Source organism: Nyctereutes procyonoides, unplaced genomic scaffold (genome assembly GCF_905146905.1).
Source record: "Nyctereutes procyonoides isolate TBG_1078 unplaced genomic scaffold, NYPRO_anot_genome, whole genome shotgun sequence".
Taxonomy (NCBI): domain Eukaryota; kingdom Metazoa; phylum Chordata; class Mammalia; order Carnivora; family Canidae; genus Nyctereutes; species Nyctereutes procyonoides.
In genome coordinates, this window is record NW_026575120.1 from 17439778 (window position 1) to 17456082 (window position 16305).

The window sequence follows — 16305 nt, forward strand, 5'->3', positions numbered from 1 at the left end:
GGAAGCTAAAATTCCAAACATTTCAAATTCTTCAAGAATTGATTTTTTTATATACTGTGACAAAGTACACATAAAGTTAACCATCTTAAACATTTCTAAGTGTACCTTTCAGTGTATTAAAGACATTGACATTGTGCACCATCCATCTCCATAACTTCTCATCTTGTAAAACTGGAACTCTAGACCTACTTAACAGTCTCTCCCCTTTAACTGCCCCCCAAAGCTCCCGAAAACCACCATTCTCCTTCCATCTTTATGGTTTTGACTACTCTTAAGTACTTAATATAAGTAGAATCCGACAGTATTTCTCTTACTGCGACCAGCTTATTTCACTTATCATAGTATCCTTGAGGTTTGTCCATGTTGTACTATGTGTCAGGATTTCTTTCCTTTTTAAGGCAAAAAATATCCCATTGTATATGTATAGACCACATTTGTTTATTCATCCATCATTGAACATAGTTGCCTCCTTCAGCTATTAAGAAAAATACTATCAACGTGGATGTACAAATATCTCTTTGAGACCCTTCTTTCAATTCTGTATACCCATAAGTGGAATTGCCAGATCCTATGCTAATTCTGTTTAACATTTTAGAACTGTCTACTGTTATCCACAGCAACTGCACCATTTTACGTTCCCACCAACAGTGCAGAAGAGTACCAGTTTACAGTTTCTCTACATCCTCACACTATTTTCTACTTTTGTTTTATAATGGCCATTCAGATATGGGTGAGGTGGTATCTCCTAGTTTTGATTTGCATTTCCCTAATTATTGGTGATGTAGAGCATCTTTTCATGTGCTTTCTGACCATTCCTGTATTTTTTTTTTTTTGGAAAAATGTCTATTCAAGTTGTTTACCTTTTTTTTAATTGAGTTGTTGGGGTTTTTTGTTGTTGAGTTGTAGGAGTGCTCTATACATTCTAGATATGAACCCATTATCAGATATATAATTTGAAAACATTTTCTCCCATTCTGTGGGTTGCCTTTTTACTCTGTAAATAGTGTCTTTTGATGCATACAATTTTTACATTTTCATGAAGTCCAATTTATAAATTTTTTTTTCTTTTGTTACTTGTGCCTTTGGTGTCATAACCAACAAAATATCATGAAACCCAATATCATGAAGCCTTTGTTGTATGTTTTCTTCTCAGAGCTTTATTGTTTTAGGTCTTTCATTCAGCTCTTTGATTTATTTTGAGTTAATTTTTATATATGGTGTTAGGTAAGGGTTCAACCTTTTTTTTTTTTTTTTTTTTTTTTTTTTTTTTGCATGTGGATATCCAGTTTCTCCCCACCCCATTCCACACATACATCATTTGTTGAAAGGATTGTCCTTTTCCCATTGTATGGTCTTGGCAACCTAGCCATCACAATATTTTGAGTACTGTAACTTCACAGTAAGTTTATCATCAAGAAATGTGAATCCTTCCGTTTTGTTCCATTTCAAGACTGGTTTGGTTATTCAGGGTTTTCTTGAGATTAGATATAGGTTTTAGGATTTTTTTTTCTATTTTTGTAAAAAATGTTGACATCTTGATAGAGGTTGCACTGAATCGTTAGATCACTTTAGGTAGTATTGACATTTTAACAATATTGTCTTCTAGTCCATGAACATGGATTGTGTTTTCATTTACTTATGGTTTTACTTTCTTACAGCAATACTATGTAGTTTTCATTGTACAAAGCTTTCACCTCCTTGGTAATTCCTAAGTATTTTCTTCTTTCTGATGCTGTTGTAATTGGAACCATCTTTATAACTTCTCATTGTTTGTGTATAGAAATGGAACTGGTCTTTGAGTGTTTGACTTTGTATCTTGCTACTTCACTACATTTATGTATTAGTTCTAACAGCTCTCTTGTGAAGTCTAAAGTTTTCTATGTATAAGATTATATCATGTGAAAGCAGAGATAATTTGACTTCTTCCTTTCCAATTTGGCCACCTTTTCTTTCTTTTTCTTGCCCAATTCCTCTGACCAGAACTTCCGTACTTTGTTAAATACAAGTGGTAGGAGCAGGTGCCCTTGTCTAACTCCTGATCTTAGAGGAAAAGTTTTCAGCCTTTCACCATTGAGTATGGTGTTTGCTGTGGCTCTTATTATGTGGAGGTGGTTTACTTCTCTTCCTATTTTATTAAGTGGTTTTTATCGTGAAATGGTGTTGAATTTTGTCAGATGCTTTTTCTACAGGGATCCCTGGGTGGTGCAGCGGTTCAGCACCTGCCCTTGGTCCAGGGCACAATCCTGGAGACCCGGGATTGAATCCCACGTCGGGCTCCCGGTGCATGGGGCCTGCTTCTCCCTCTGCCTGCGTCTCTGCCTCTCTCTCTCTCTCTGTGTGACTATCATAAATAAATAAATAAACAAACAAACAAATAAATACTTTTTCTACATCAACTGAAATGATCTTGTGGGAGTTTTTTTCCTTCATTTTGTTGATGTGGCATATTAAATTAATCAAGTTTGTATGTTGACCCATCCTTGCATCCCAGGAATAAATCCCACTTGGGCATTGTGTATAATCCTTTTCTGCATTGGTGTTCATAAGGGGTATTGGTCTGTATTTTTCTTGTAGTGTCTTTGTCTGGCTTTGGTATCAGGGTTATACTGGCCTTTTTGAATGAGTAAGGAAGTGTTCTCTCCCTTTCCATATTTTGAAAAACTTTGATAAGGATTGGTATCACTTCTTTAATTGTTTGGTAGGATTCACCAGTGACGCCATCAAGTTCAGGGCTTTTCGGGGGTAGAACATTTTTTATTACATATTCAGTCACCTTACTAGTTATAAGTCTGTTCAGATTTTCCTTTTTTTTTTTTTGTGATTTAGTCTTGATAGGTTCTGTGTTTCTAAGTGCATATCCATTTCATCTGGGTTATCCAATTTTGATGTACAACTGTTTATGTGTTTTTTTATAATCCTTTTATTTCTCTAGAATCCGTAATAATGTCCCCACTTTTATTTATGATTTTAGTAATCTGAGTCTTCTTTTTTTTTTTTAAGTCTAGGCAAAGGTTTGTCAATTTTGTTTATTTTTTTTTTGAAGAACCAGCTTTTGGCTTTATTGATTTCCTCTGTTGTTTTTCTACTCTATATTTCATTTATCTCTTCTCCAATCCTAACTATTTCCTTCCTTTTACTAGTTTTGGGTTTAATTTGTTCTTCTTTTCCTAGTCTCCAAAGCTGTAAAGTTAGGTTGTTGATTTGAGATTTTTCTTATTTTTTAATATAAAACATGGCTATAAATTTTCCCATTAGCACTACTTGTGCTACATCTCACAAATTTTGGTATGTTGTGTTTTCATTTTCATTTGTATCTGTTCTCTAATTTCCTTTGTGATTTCTTTTTTGAGCCATTGGTTGTAAAAAAAAAAAAACTTACACAGTTTTATGACTTTTCAGCTTTTTAATGGATTTCTAACTTTATCCTATTGTGGTCAGATAAAATGCCTTGTATTATATCTATCTTTTTAAATCTATTGAGACTTCATTTGTGGCCTAAAATGTAGTCTATCCTGGAAAATGATCCATGTGCATTTGAAAGGGTGTATGCTGCTGTTGGGTAGAGTGTTCTCTATACGTCTGTTAATCCAGTTGCTTTATTGTGTTGTTTCAGTCTTCTGTTTCCTTACTTAACTTCTATTTGTTCCATTCATTGTTGTGAGGAGTGGATATTGAAGTCTTCAGTCACTGTAAAACAGTCTGTTTCTCCCTTCAATTCTATCAGTTTTTGCTTCATATGTTTTTGATGGTGAATATTTATAATTACTCTATGTTCTTGCTGTGTTAAACCTTTTGCTAATATATAATGTTCTTTCTCTCTTCTAAACTTTTTTGATCTAAAGTCTATTTTGTATGATACTAGCATAGCCACTCATGCTTTCCTTTGGTTACTATTTACATGGAATATTGTTTCCCATTCTTATCTTTTCAACCTGTTTGTGTCCTTGGACCCCAAGTGAGCTTCCTGTGGACAGCAGATAGTCAGATCATGTGTTTTTATCCACTCTGCCAATCTTTTGTTTGAAGAATTTAATCTATGTATAAACTTAAAGTACTTACTAATTAGGAGAGACTTAATTCTGTCACTGTGCTCTCTGTTTTCCATATGCCCTATAGCCATTTTGTCCTTTATTTCCAGCATTTCTGTTCTTCCTTTTTTTTTTAATTTTTATTTATTTATGATAGTCACAGAGAGAGAGAGAGAGAGAGAGAGAGAGAGAGAGAGGCAGATACACAGGCAGAGGGAGAAGCAGGCTCCATGCACCGGGAGCCCGACGTGGGATTCGATCCCGGGTCTCCAGGATCGCGCCCTGGGCCAAAGGCAGGCGCCAAACCGCTGCGCCACCCAGGGATCCCCCATTTCTGTTCTTCCTTTGTATTGAGTTGATTTTTTTTGCAGTGAAATGTTTAAACTCTTTTATTATCTCCAGATCTGTATACTCTATAGCTACTTTGTGATCACCATGTGGATTACATTTAATATCCTAAAGTTATAACACTCTAATTTTAATTCATAGCAGCTTAACTTCAGTAACATAAAAAGTTTGCGTATTTGCAACTCCATCCCACCTCTTTCAATTGTTGACGTGTTCCTAAAAACAAACTCATTATTCATCTACGTTCATTTTGTTTCTTAAATTATGTAGAAAGCAAGATTTGTAGTTACAAACCAAAGTTATAGTAAGACTAGCTTTGGCACTATGAAATTGAGGTTTTTTTTCCTTAAAATTCATGTCTCTCAAATCATGTAGAAAACAAAAGACACAGTTGCAATAATACTAGCTTTTATAATTGCCCATAAATCTATCTTTATTAGATTTTTATCTCTCCATATGGTTTTGATTTACTGCCTGGTGTCTTTTCATTTTACCTTGCTGGACTCCCTTGAGCATTTCTTGCAGAGCAGATAACAGTCACAGACTCCTTTAGCTTTTATTTATCTGGGAGTGTCATAATTTCTTTCTCACTTCTGAAAAACAATTTTGTTGGGTATAGGATTCTTGGTTGACAGTTTTTTTTTTCCTTTTAGCACTTTGAATATATTGACCCACTGTCTTCTGGCCTCCAAAGTTTCTAATGAGAAATTTACTCATAATCTTATGGAAAATCCCTTGTTATGTGATAATTCACTTCTCTCTTGCAGCTCTCAAGATTCTCTGTCTTTGGCTTTTGAAAATTTGCTTATAATGAATCTTAATGTGGATAAGAATTCATCTCACTTGAAGTTTGTTGACCTCCTTGGATATTTATATTCATGTCTTTTATCAGATTTGGGAAGTTTTCAGCCATTATTTCTTCAAATGTTCTCTCTGTCCATTTCTGTCTCTCTTCTTTCTGGGACTCCCATGATGCATACATTGGTCCTCTTGATGGTGTCATGTCCCATAGGTCACTTAGGTTTTGATTGCTTTTCAATTTTTTTTTTCTGTTCTTCAGCCTCAGTAATTTACATTGACCTATCTTCAGTTCATAGAATCTTTCTTCTGCTGTTCAAATCTGCCTTTGAGGGATCCCTGGGTGGCGCAGCGGTTTAGCGCCTGCCTTTGGCCCAGGGCGCGATCCTGGAGACCCGGGATCAAATCCCACGTCGGGCTCCCGATGCATGGAGCCTGCTTCTCCCTCTGCCTGTGTCTCTGCCTCTCTCTCTCTCTCTCTCTCTGCGACTATCATAAATAAATAAAAATTAAAAATAAAATAAAATAAAATAAAATAAAATAAAATAAAATAAAATAAAATAAAATAAAATAAAATAAAATAAAAAACAAATCTGCCTTTGAATTCGCCAGTGAATTTTTCATTTTGGTTATTGAATTTTTCAGCTCGAGTTTCTTTTTGGTTTCTTTTTAAGTTTTTGTATCTTTGATATTTCCATGCTGTTTACAGATCATTTTCTTGACTTTCTGCACACCTTCTTTTAGTTCTTTGAGCACCTTTAAGACAGTTTTAAAATCCAGATTACTACTATGTCTTTTTCAGTAATTTCTATTGATTTATTTTTTCTTTTGAATAGATCATACTTGGGGCACCTGGATGGCTCAGTTGGTTAAGCATCTTGCCTTTGGCTCAGGTTATGATCCCAGAGTCCTGGGATCAAGTCCTATTTTTTTTTAATTTTTTTTTTTTAATTTATGATAGGCACACAGTGAGAGAGAGAGGCAGAGACACAGGCAGAGGGAGAAGCAGGCTCCATGCACCGGGAGCCCGACGTGGGATTCGATCCCGGGTCTCCAGGATCGCGCCCCGGGCCAAAGGCAGGCGCCAAACCGCTGCGCCACCCAGGGATCCCCCTGGGATCAAGTCCTGCTTCTCCCTCTCCCTCTAACCTGCCACTCTCCCCACTTGTGTGCTCTCTCTCTCTCTCTCTCTCTCTCTCTCTTTCTCTAACAAATACATAAATAAAATCTTTAAAGAAAAAAAAAGAATAGGTCATACTTTCCTGTTTCCTCATATATCTTGTGACTTTCTGTTGAACACTGGACCTTTGAAACTAATAATTTGGTAACTGTGTAAATCAGACACTCCATTTTCCCCAGTATTTGCTGGTTTTTTTGTTATTTGTGTGTATTGGTTTTGGCTTTTTGTTTGTTGTAGGCTGTCTCAGTGCCATGGAGCAGCCTGAGGTATAAACTTAATGTCATCTCATGTCTTTTCTGAGCTTTTCCCAGGGGCATGCACAGTCACTTTCTAATTTTCCCTGCATATGCAATTATTTTTTTTAATGTCCTAGTCTTTAATTAGGCTCCTGAATAGGGAAAAAAATAAAAGCGGAAAGAAAAGGTACCAGCCTTTTAAATCCCTTGGAAGTCACTGCAACCAGAGGGAAAGGGGCTTGCAACAATGACGGAGGTTCAATAACGGCTGCCTGCCCCTTTGCTCCTCTGGGATCAGAAGCACCAAGCAGCAATAAGAGCACAGAACCCCTATATTTAGAGGACAGGGTCCTTTTTACCCACCCTAGCTCCCATAAGCTAAGTGCAAGCTGCTCCAGAAACACTTGTACAGTTGCCTACCACATGACTAGGAGTGAAAGATGAGTAGCTGCTATTTAGATAAGAGCTGAAACTGACCAAAACTAACTTTAATTTAACATCCTAGTCTTCCCCTAGAAGTTGTAAGCCTTCAACAGACTCCAGAGTTACAAAATAGTTACAAAAGACAGAGTCTGTCAGTGTAATTATTGTCTAGGCAGAGAGACAAATTCCTGGTGCTTCCTACTCTACCATCTTCCCAGAATCCTCTGAGAATTGATTTTTTTTAATGTATCTAATAAACTAGCTCTGAAAAACTCTCACTTGTCAAAACACCTTTATTTTTTAAAAAGCAAAATCAGTATCCTTTATTTACAGCTTGGCTTCAAATACTGTAGCTGTTTCTAAAAACTTGAACATCCTTTCCCTGGCTGAAAAACAATTCCTGAGTGTTGCAAAAATTAATAAAGTAAGACCTCCCTGGAGTTGGGAAGCCAGAATAGTGAGCAGTACCATGCAACATCAAATACAGACACCAACAGAAGAGTCCCCAACAGGAAAGAATCATCGACTCCAAGTCCCAATAGGGAAAGTTGTACATTGCATCTCCTACAAGAACTCTTCTACCTCTGCAACTCAGCAAATGAGAAACTGTCATCACTCTAAATTCATACTTTTCTTTAATAGACTTTTTTTCAAAACAACCACTCGCAGCTTTCTCCCACTCCATAATATAAGATTCCTCTCCTTTCTTTGTTGGATATGCCTATGGTTTTACCATAGCTTGAATGTTCCCAAATTGCAATTCTCTGTTATTCCTGAGTAAGCCCATTTTTGCTGGTAAAATAACTGTTTTCATTTTTTAAGGTTAAAAGAGTATTCAAAGGAATGTACTACAGATTCTGAAAGCAGTAATGTTGATTAAGTATTTACTATGAGTCAGTCTATTCTATGCCTTAAGTAGAATAAACTTGTAAATCTTCACAGCAACTTTATGAAATGAAAAACTTGAGATTTTTGGAATGAGCAAAAGGCATTACTGGATATTCTGTCAATGAGACGTTTGATGTATGTAGGACGTGCACCCATGTCTTTCAATCGACTATTGTACAACTCTATAGAGGTAGAAGCTAATTTATAGAAAACTGATGTTAATGTGAATTTTCCTGACTGTGGTATGTAAATAATTCCTGTTCACGGCAATGCAGGTGAATTTTGTCCTAGAGAGTATAAAGTCAAATCCTCACTTGAACTGATTTTAACATTTTCCTGCTTCTTTCATTATATAGTGAGTTAAGGGGTGCCTGTGTGGCTCAGTCAGTTAAGCATCTGCCTTTGGCTCAGGTCATGGTGGCAGGATGGCACCCCATGAGGATTGAGCCCATGTCAGGCTCCATGCTCTGCAGGGGAGCTACTTCCCCCTCTCCCTCTGCCTGCTGCTCTCCCTCCTTGTGCACGAGTCCTTGCTCTCTATGTATATATCAAATAAATAAATAAAATCTTAAAAAATAAATTGTTAAATAAAATCTTTGACACATATTCATTTTATATCTGTCTGAAAGGCAAGACTTGTAGTTTTTTTTTTAAGACTTGTAGATGTTAACAAATTTTAATTTTTTTTAAGTAGGTTCCACACCCACTGTGGAGCCCAATGCAGGGCTTGAACTCATGACCCTGAAATCAAGACCTGAGCTGAGATCAAGAGTCATATGCTTACCTGACTGAACCACCCACATGCCCCCAAATTTTGAATTTTTTAATGTATTTATAAGGTAGGTACCATTTATATTCCCAATTGATAGATAAGAAAACAGACTAATCTGTGAAGACCACATGACTACCAGAGAAGATGGATTCAAACCCCAGTGAACCTAGAGCACCAGAGTCCAGCCTCTTAATTAACTTACCTTTTGGAGTCCTCTCTCCAAAAAATGAAAACAGATCCAAAAATGTTTTTCGTAATGATAGCTGCACTGAAGTTCACATCTTCCAAAAAGACTCCCTTGAGGGAATAATCATTACCATTTACATTATTTTAAAGGAAATGTCATTTTTCTTAACATAGGTGTACTCTCTGCTTTAAGCAGATCTTGTTCTACATACCACAATGCTTATAAATTCTTCTAACTTGTTAAGGAAAACTAACTACTCAGAATAAATTCACACAATTACCTTGCTTTTTGTCCCAGTTCTATGGGAATAAAAATAATGACAGTTTCAGCCTCCAAGAAATTTATAATGAATCCTAAGAGAACTCCCAAGTGTAAATCTGAAAATATGAGGTCATTTGACTCAGGAAAACAAATTGTCTCAAAAGCCAGGACTACAGTGTTTGAAAGGAAATGATTTGCTTGGGTTCAAAGCTTTGTATATGAGAGGCTATATGTATAGGCTTATATTAAGCCTATTAAGTGGGGTATTCCTTGGGACCCAAAAGTATTCCCAGCTCAAATGTAATTTTTTTTAAACTTCAAGTTGCTGTTTCTGTTATCTCTGAAGCTGCAATTTTCCTCAAGTATAATTCTGCCCATTTCATTGCCTCTCTTAAAAAGCTTCAGTGGCTACCCACTGCCTACAAAAAAGAATTGTGTAAAGGAGGTTAATATTTTCTGCGCACCTGTGTCCAGGACAATGTATGAATTGCTTTCCACAAATTACCTTGTTTAATCCTCATAACAACCCTATGAGATGAGCACTCGTCTCACCATTGTCTCCCAACTTCCTGGTTAAATCACTCTTTCTCTTTCCCTAAATGGTTTCTAATCTTTTTATACTTAGTTTTACTATTTTATATTTATTAAAATTCCACAAAAATCCTTTGAAGAATTAAGTAAGGTATAAATAATTTTATATTAGGAATACTTGGAACAAACAAGATGATTTAAGCATGGCTGCAATCTAATTTCCTGGATAGATCACGAAAATAACATAATGAGAAATGGCATATGCCTCATCTAATTTCATTTGTTTGCAAACACGGCATGTGTGCACTTGCTGTGTTTGCAGGCATCGCTGCCCTCAACCTCCAGAAGTGGCAACTGGCCTTCAAGCTGAGTGAGACCACAGTCCACCTCCATCATTTTTACAATAGATCATTAACTTTGCCATCTCCTGGTATTTAAGCCTTTCTGATCTACAATAAACAATATCACCTATCTATATTTGAGTGAACTCTGTTATGAGGAATAGACCACCAACCATGGCACATCAACAGGTTAATCAACAGAACAAGAGAGGTGCTAAGGGCCATATCATCAGTCTTTTTCAATTGGTTCATTCACTTTTACTTCGTACCAAACTTGAAAACCAGAAGAACCAGAAAGCAGTTCCCCTAAACTAATGGGACTGTATTAGTTCCTTGATTTTAGCAGAGAAATAGCTACCATGTGAATAAAATCTGTGTCTTCCAAAAATTATAGTCGAAGACATTCTCAATTATGTTACCTTTGGTTATCTTTATAAGGATCGATGTTAAGAAATTTTTCTCAGAAATTAGTACAAGTAAAAATTTGTCTCTTCAAACTTTGATGATTCATTGTATCAGACAGAGGAGTCCTACTGGTTCTAGGTTTTAGCCTTCCTACCAGGGAGCTCAGAGCCAAGTATTGTGTTCATTGCTTCACCACAGCTTGCTATCACATTGCCCTGGGTCTTTCCTAAAATAGTTTCTGATCTTTTTATACTATCTTACTACTTTGTCTTAATTTAAAAGCTACTCCCAAATATTAAGAATAAATAGGTACATAGTAGCAATTTGGGTATATATTAGTAACCTGGTGTTCCCAGTTTTTAAAAAGTGTAGGAATGAGCAATTTCATGAATACAATTTCCTAGGTGAGGAACATAAGAAAAAGTAATGAAGGCAAGAGTTGTAGTGTCCTGTCACTCTAGAACTTTACAAAGAGTGAATAGATTGTGTAAATGACACAATAAAAACAGTGATATGCTGGGCTTCATCTAAAATTCAATAGTAAAAAAGATGTGAAGGTTAAAAAATTAAAATAAAAAAATAGTAGTATGCCAAGTATAACTCCTCTCAATTTGGTAAACAAACATAAGGTCAGACACTGCGGTACATAACCTGCATGTAACCTGGCATCAGAGGAAGAAAATGTATTGCTCAGCAAGGGAGACCAACAGGAACACAAATCACAGAATAATATGCTTTCATAAAAGTAGGAATGAGTGGTAGAAAAGAACACAGGAAGGACTCCAAAGACAAGAAATCCCAAAAGCTCCCTGGAAAAGGTGGCCTAAGCCAAGACTTAGGACACTAGAGCAGTTAGCCAGGCTGAGGAGGGAAGAGAATATGACTATTTTAGGTAGAAATACCATGGCGAGGGATAGAAGCCATAGGGCACATAAAGTATTGTAGGCAATCCAAGAAGCCGGGCATGGCAATAGCATAGGACGAGAGTGGGGTGTGGGAGGAGGACAGTTTCCCGACTTATAGAGTCCCCTAGGAGACATCTGGAAGTCTCCAAAGACTTGAAGCTAAGATCTGAAATGATTAGAATTATATTTTAAATTTTGATTTGCATTTAGAAAAATCCTTCTGGCGACTATGGAGAATGGAGGCCACACCACAGGGTTAGAAATCAGTGGCTGTGCTGGCAGTCCAAGTGAGAAGAAATAAGGCCCCTATAGCACATAAAGGTGGGGATAACATGGCGATGGGCAGGCAACTCTGCCTCCTGTAATAGCAGACTAGGTAACTTAACACAACTTAAAAATTGGACAAAATAGGGGCACCTAGGTGGCTCAGTGGTTGAGCATCTGCCTTTGGCTCAGGTCATAATCCTGGGGTCCTGGGATCGAGTCCTACTTGGAGCTCCCTGCGGGAAGCCTGCCTCTCCTTCTCCTATGTCTCTGCCTCTCTCTCTGTATCTCTCATGAATAAATACATAAAATCTTTAAAAAAAAATAATAAATATTGGAAAAAATACAAAAACATTTTTCCAAAGACATCAAATTGCTAATGAGCTAGTGAGGAATTGTTGCACCAAGATCTAGGAGAAAACAGAAGTCCAGAGAAGTACATCTCTCTTTTCCTTAACCACTAAATGAAGCTTACACTTTTGTTTTATTACTAATCTAGGCTGCAAGCCATATTAATATTCAAAGTAATTGTGACTTTGTCATCAGCGGGAAATCAGATATTTTCATACAATATTTATAGTTGTAGATATCTCAAAATGTCATTTACATTCATCACTGTTCTAAATTACAGTTGGTATTTGACCTGCTGCTAGAATTTGCTATTTAATACTTTAATAAAGAAGCACATGTATTACTGTATCACAAATTTTAATCAGCATTTTGATAACTTTATTTCAATATAATAGGTTTCCTTTGTAATCCTATTTATATTGATTTTAGGGGCACCTGGCTGGCTTAGTCAGGCATCTCTTTTTTTTTTAAAGATTTTATTTATTTATTCATGAGAGACAGAGAGAGAGAGAGAGACAGAGCGAGAGAGAGAAGCAGAGACACAGGCAGAGGGAGAAGGAGGCTCCACGCAGGGAGCCTGATGTGGGACTTGATCCTGGGACTCCAGGATCATGCCCTGAGCCGAAGGCAGGCACTAAACCGCTGAGACACCCAGGGATCCCCAGGCATCTAACTCTTGATCTCAGCTTGGGTCTTGATCTCAGGGTCATGAGCTCAGGCTCCACGTTGGGCTCCATGCCTACTTTAAAAACTTTTAAAAAAACAAAACATCTGAGGAGTCCATAGGTCCATCGGATTGTCAAAGGACAAAAGAGGTTGAGCACGTCTTGCCTAATGGAACTAGTGGCACAAGTTAGAGTGCAGTGCCTGTAAAGGTTGAGAGTTCTGGTAAACTACCCTCCTTTGGGATCAAGACTCAGAGAGCCAAAGAGAATTAGAAGTAAACCAAGCCCCTACACACAGATTTTAGGTCAGCTTTGAATCATGTGGATGGTCTGAAAATTTCAAACTTGTAAATTGAATTAAAGCAATCCAGATTGCTGGTGAATAGAACTAAAATCACCTCTGAGCAAAGAGAACATTCTAGGCCTCAAATGATTTCTATAAACAATTTTTCAAATACAACTTCTAATATAAAGTTAACTAGGCATATAAGGAAAAAAGATAATATGAGAGAGAATCAACAGAAGCAACAGATAACAGAAAGTCAGGTATTCCAAATGGTGGAATTAATAGGCACAGGCTGTAAAACATCCATATTCATGAGGATAAAAGATGAATTCAAAAATTTCAGTGAAGAACTAGAAACAATACAAAATAACATTGCAAATTTGAAAAAAAAAAGATTAACAATGAGCAAGTCTAAAAGAAGGAGATGACCTTTGAGATTGGATGTGGGTGGAAATTATAGTAGAAGAGAAGTCTAGAATGACACCCAATCTGGGGAACTGTGAAAACAATGATTACATTAATTGTGAAAACAATAATTATATTAATTGGTATAGGAGAATGTAGAAAAACTTTGTTAGTTGGAAGTAGAGTGAAGAAAATGATGATGTCATAGATGTATGAAGCTTAATGCATCATGGGACATGAAAGTGGAAATTCCTGCAGGAATCTTACTGGCCAGAGCTCAGAAAGGAGGTCTGGTATAGAATAGAACATGGAAGTCAGTATTCAAGTGAAGTTGAAGTCCTAGTAGCAGATGAAATAACCAAAGGACAAGTATAGAGTAGAGGGTGTGAAGAAAGTTTCATAGATCAGGAATTCTGCTTACAAGTGCTGAAACTCAATCTGAGTTAGCTTTGGGAAGAGGAACCTACTGGCTCCTAAAATCTAGCTACCAAAAACAGCAGCTAGCCTCCAATGACCAACTAGGTCCACAGATTCCAACACTACTTTGAGAAGGGTGCGTGTGTGTGAGTGTGTGTGTGTGTGTGTGTGTGTGTGTGTGTCCCAGTCTCTATCTTTTCTCCTGCCTCTCCATGTCCTTTGGCCTTATTCTCTCCTGCAGATGAGGTTTCTCCTGGGCAGGAAATAGAGTTGCAGGCAGCTTCATGGTTACTCCATTCCTGCTTAGTAAATTTGCATATTAAAGTCCCACTCCTCCAAGGTGATGCTATTTGGGGATGGGGTCTTTGAGAGGTAATAAAGTATACATGAGGTCATGAGGGTGAGGCTTCAATGATGGGGATGAATGCCCTTATAAAAAGAGAAGGAAATCAGAGATCCCTCCTTTTCCACTATGGGAGGAGGAGGAGGTAACCAACTACAAGCCAGGAAGTGATCTCTCACGAGAATCCAGTCGTGCTGGCATCTTGATCTCAGACTTCCAGCCTCCAGACCGATGAGAAATAGTTGTCTGTTTTTTAAGCCACTCAGATTATGGTTTTTGTTTTGATAGCCTGAACAAAGACAGCAAGCAAAAAGCTCCATGGAATTTCCATCCTAGGAGTCTCTGAGAAAGATGTAGCTCTGTCAATGGGAAAGTGGTACTTCCTTACTGCTTGTGATTCGCAACCAACCAAGATGCTTTAGACTCCAGTGACTTTTAAAATGAAATAGCTTTAAATTAAACTATTGGGACTACATCATAATAAAAAATTTCTGCACAGCAAAGGAAACAATCAAAAGTAAAACACACCATACTGAATGGGAGAAGACATTTGCAAATGACATCTCCAACAAAGGGTTAGTATCCAAAATGTATAAGGAACTTGTACAACTCAACACCAAAAACCCCAAATAATCCAATTAAAAAATGGGCAGAAGACATGAATAGATATTTTTCCAATAAAGACATAAAGTGGTGGGACACCTGGGTGGCTCAGGGGTTGAGCATCTGCCTTTGGCTCAGGGCGTGATCCTGCAGTCCTGGGATCAAGTCCCACATCGGGCTCCCTGCATGGAGCTTGCTTCTCCCTGTGCCTCTGTCTGCCTTTCTGTGTGTCTCATGAATGAATAAATAAAATCTTTTTTAAAAAGACATAAAATGGGTTATGCGTACATGAAAAGATGTTGCACATCACTCATTTTCAGGGATATGCAAATCAAAACCACAATGAGATATGACCTCACACATGTTGGAATGGCTAAAGTCAAGACCACAGAAACAAATGTTGACAAAGATGTGGAAAAAAAGGAATGCTTGTGCACTGTTGGTTGGAATACAAACTGGTATAACCGTTGTGGAAAATAGTTTTGAGGTACCTCAAGAAATTGAAAATAAAACTACCCTATGATCTTTGGTATTTCTACAAAGAATACAAGAACACTAATTTGAAAAGATATATGCAACATTATTTACAATAGACAAATGATGGAAGCAATCCAAGGTCCATCTATAGATGAATGGATAAAGAAGATGCAGTATATATACACAATGGAATATTACTCAGCCATGAAAAAGAGTGAAATCTTGCCATTTGTGACAACATGGATAGACCTACAACATTATACCATGCTAAGTAAAATGAGTTAGTCATAGAAAGACAAATATCATATGCTTTCACTCATATATGGAATTTAAGAAAAAAAGAGACAAACAAAAAAACAGACTTTTAACTATAGGGAACAAACTGATGGTCACCAGAGGGGAGGTGGTTGGGGGGATGGGTGAACTAGGTGATGGGGATTAATAGAACACCTATGATAATAAGCACTGAGCAATATATAGAATCATTGAATCCTATATTGTACCACCTGAAATTAATATAACAGCATGCTAATTATACTGGAATTAAAATTTTTAAAAAATGAAACTGCTTAATTTTAGTGAATAAAACTAAATAGGAGTCTAGACATGATGACCAATGATAAAACCATCAATTTGTACATGGTCATTAGAAGCATAAACTAGATCTGATGGCCAATTTGATCTTGGTTTTTAAGGAGCAAATTAGTTTTATGGGATAAAAAATGCAGGAGGAAATGGTTGGCAAGTTATTTAACTGAAAGGAAGAAGGAAGGAATTAAGCAGCTTTAAAAATAAAAAAAAGGGGGGACACCTGGGTGGCTCACCGGTTAAGCATCTGCCTTTGGCTCAGGTCATGATCCTGGAGTCCCGGGATCGAGTCCTACATCAGGCTTCTGCATGGAGCCTGCTTCTTCCTCTGACTGTGTCTCTGCCTCTCTGTGTATCTCTCATGAATAAATAATTTTTTAAAAAAAGACAAAAAATAATAATAATAAATAAAAAAGAGGGGCAGCCTAGGTGGCTCAGCGGTTTAGCGCTGCCTTGAGCCCAGGGCCTGATCCTGGAGACCCGGGATGGAGTCCCACGTTGGGCTCCCTGCATGGAGCCTGCTTCCCCCTCTGCCTGTGTCTCTGCCTCTCTCTCTCTCTGTCTCTTGTGAATAAATAAAATCTTTTAAAAATAAATAAAAAA